This window comes from Anastrepha obliqua, chromosome 5 (genome assembly GCF_027943255.1).
Source record: "Anastrepha obliqua isolate idAnaObli1 chromosome 5, idAnaObli1_1.0, whole genome shotgun sequence".
NCBI lineage: Eukaryota > Metazoa > Arthropoda > Insecta > Diptera > Tephritidae > Anastrepha > Anastrepha obliqua.
This window is the reverse complement of record NC_072896.1, coordinates 95,479,177-95,482,354: the sequence shown is the minus strand read 5'-3', so window position 1 is coordinate 95,482,354 and position 3,178 is coordinate 95,479,177.

Below are 3,178 nucleotides of genomic sequence, written 5' to 3'. Positions count from 1 at the left end.
TATACGACGCCGACCTGATCCCACCAAATGCAGAGCATGATTTTCTTGCCGTGAATATTCTGCTTGGCCGTCGACGTTGATGCGTGGCCGGGCAAACCCCATGATTTTTTGCGTTTTGGGTTATCGTAGTGGATCCATTTTTCGTCGCCAGTCACCACCCGATGCAAAAAACCCTTCCGATTTTGTCGCTCGATCAGCAATTCGCACGTAAAAAATCGCCGTTCGACGTCGCGCAGCTTCAACTCGTACGGGACCCAATGTCCTTGCTTTTGGATCATTCCCATCGCTTTTAGACGCTTGCAAACGGTTGATTTATCAACGCCCAATGATTCAGCAAGCTCTTCTTGGATTTGGCACGAGTCCTCGTTTACCAATTCCCCCAATTCCGCGTCCTCGAACTTTTTGGGCTGGCCAAGACGCTCCTCGTGTTCGGTGTGAAAATCACCACTTTTGAATCGTCGAAACCAGTACTCACATGTTGAAATCGACGGAGTATGGTCTGGGTAGGCCTCCTGCAGCAATTCACGGGCTTGGGCTGTATTTTTTTTCAAATTGAAGCAGAAAAGCAAAGCTTCCCGCAAATTGCGTTTCGACGGCACGAAAGTTGACATACTCGGAGCACGAAAACACTGCGTTGTTTATACTTCAGCGAAATGACAGATACTGATAAACAAAGCCTAGGGATGAGGCTTTGTCATGAATATATATTCAGTATTGCCAACGCGATAAAGTGATAAATAGCGCCATCTGTGAGTCAACTTTAAAACTAATTCAACCTCCTAAGGTTGAAGAAGAGAAGTATATACCAATGTGCTTTAGTTTTGTCGCGGCATATTTAATACTACTTTTATGTTTGAATTAATATTTAAGTTTAGAATGAAGTTTATTGTATAATTTTTTTTTACACAACAACGAATGTGCCCTCTTCTAAATACAATAAAAAGATTTGCCATTACTATTTGTTGGAAAGTTTATTTTCTGGTTGTGATGGTATGGGAAGTTTTGTGCTTTAGTTTTGTCGTACACTGGATATAATTAGTTCGTAGCTATTTAATTTATGTCCATATCTACTAATTTTCAAGAGCTTCTTGAGGTGTACGCCCGTCAAACTGTTGCTGCGAGTTGGCTGCTTGAAAATGGCGTATTTTGCGTCACCTTGTTTACATATTTATTATTCCGGCGGTATTGCTAATATCCGGAAAGCGCAGAAGAATCATGAAATGAAGAATTAAATGCTAATAACTGGTTGGGAAGAAATTTCGTAACTTCATTTTTTTATTAAGCCATATTTCCTCACACATACCTTTATTTTATCTTACAGAGAAAAATGAATTCCGTTAAGAAATAGAGTCATGTTCCGCGTGTCCGTTCGAGAGCCCTGAGTGTAATTAAACGTCTCATTTGACCTCTCATTCTCACCCCACATCCAACAACTTCACATCACGCCAATGAAAATGTTTTCAAAACCGGGTGAAATAAGTTAGACGACAGCATGACATTTACATATATGTATGTATGTATGTAGGCAGCTAAGAAAGCTAGTTGGATAACCGGATGTTTAGTTGGCTAGCTGCTCGTTCGCCATGCTGCATACATAAAGTAGTTATCAATCTGTCTCGTTGCTAAATTGATTTCTGAGAAACTTTTGCTAAAAGTTTTAACCAAAAACTTGCAACGATTACCACCGAAAATATGCCACGCAATGTGACGCCATCAGACACAAATGGAACAGACGCCACAGTTGCAGTTGTTTGTGTTACGGTAAATTACATAGCGATAGTTGGTGTTGTCGTTGTTTGCTGTGCAGGCGAAATTAATTATAATTGACTACATTGCTCTCTCTTGTGCATTTAAAAAGGCAGACGAAACAAACAAACCCTAATAATAACCACCTTCGGTAAATGAAAAAAAATGAAGAATATTAGCAGAGCACGAATTGAATACTATTCGTTCGTCATAGAGTTAATTGCAACTGTGCTATACTTACGATACGCTGGCAATAGGTTCTTGTACATACATACAAATGCAAAGCTGTGAGCATGAAAATAGCAGTATCCTTAAACAATTATTTTGAAGTAATTTATTTGTTTCCTATAAATCATATACTAACATTATTGTCGCCAATACTATTTGCTCTTTACATAAACGACTTACATGAAAGCTTAGAAGGAGGATTAAACGTAGAAGGGAAAAATGTTAGACTTCTAATGTATGCGGATGATATCATTTTGTTAGCGGATCACTCAGGCAAACTGAACGCACTTCTGACGTCTAGGGTGATAATCAGGTAGTACTCTTTGGTGCCATTTAGCCAGCGGGTGCCGCTGATTGCTTTCGTTGCAAGCTGGATTGCTGAATATACTACATCTATCGTTGACTTCCCCTTTCTAAATCCGAATTGATTTTCGGACAGGCCTCCCTTTGATCTGACTTCCGCGTCTAGTCGATCGAATAAAATTCGTTCGAGCACCTTACCCGCAGAGTCGGTTAGACATATTGGTCTGTAGGTCGACGGCTCCTCCGCTGATTTACTGCTTTTGGAAGCAAAATTAAATTTTGGCGTTTTCAAATTGACGGAAAGGTGCCCTCCGTAAGGCAACTATTAAATACGTTGCTAAGCACTTTGATTTTTTTGTTCGATTGCTAGCTTCAAGCATTTATTTGGCACTCCATCCGGCCCAGGGGCTTTTGAGTCTGCTAAACTGCGTGATCGCTGTGGATGTAGACATCTTTTATGCCCCATTGGCATAATCTAGAGATACCTGAACTAGCAAACATTAGATCAATGATCGATCCAAATCCGTTTCGACTAAAGGTGTGCTGCGTACTAGTATTGAGAAGGGCTACGTCTAAACATGCTATACTTTCGAGGAGGATTCTCCCTCTAGGGCTTGTTCTTGGGCAACCCCATTCCTACGCCCAGGCATTGAAGTCGCCAGCAATAAAGAATTTATTCCTACTCTCAGCGTCGATAACCATCTTCAAAACAGCCTGCGTATAGGTATCAATCGGAGCGCTGGGTGGTATATAGACACTATAAATATATAGGTCGTTTACTTTAGCGCAGATAAATCCCGATTCCCTAATATCGTACGTCATGGTATTTGTCTGGTTTTTGCAGCACCAAATAGCTGATTTTCCGCTGGTGTATGGCAGCCAGTTTAATGCCTTTGGCTAG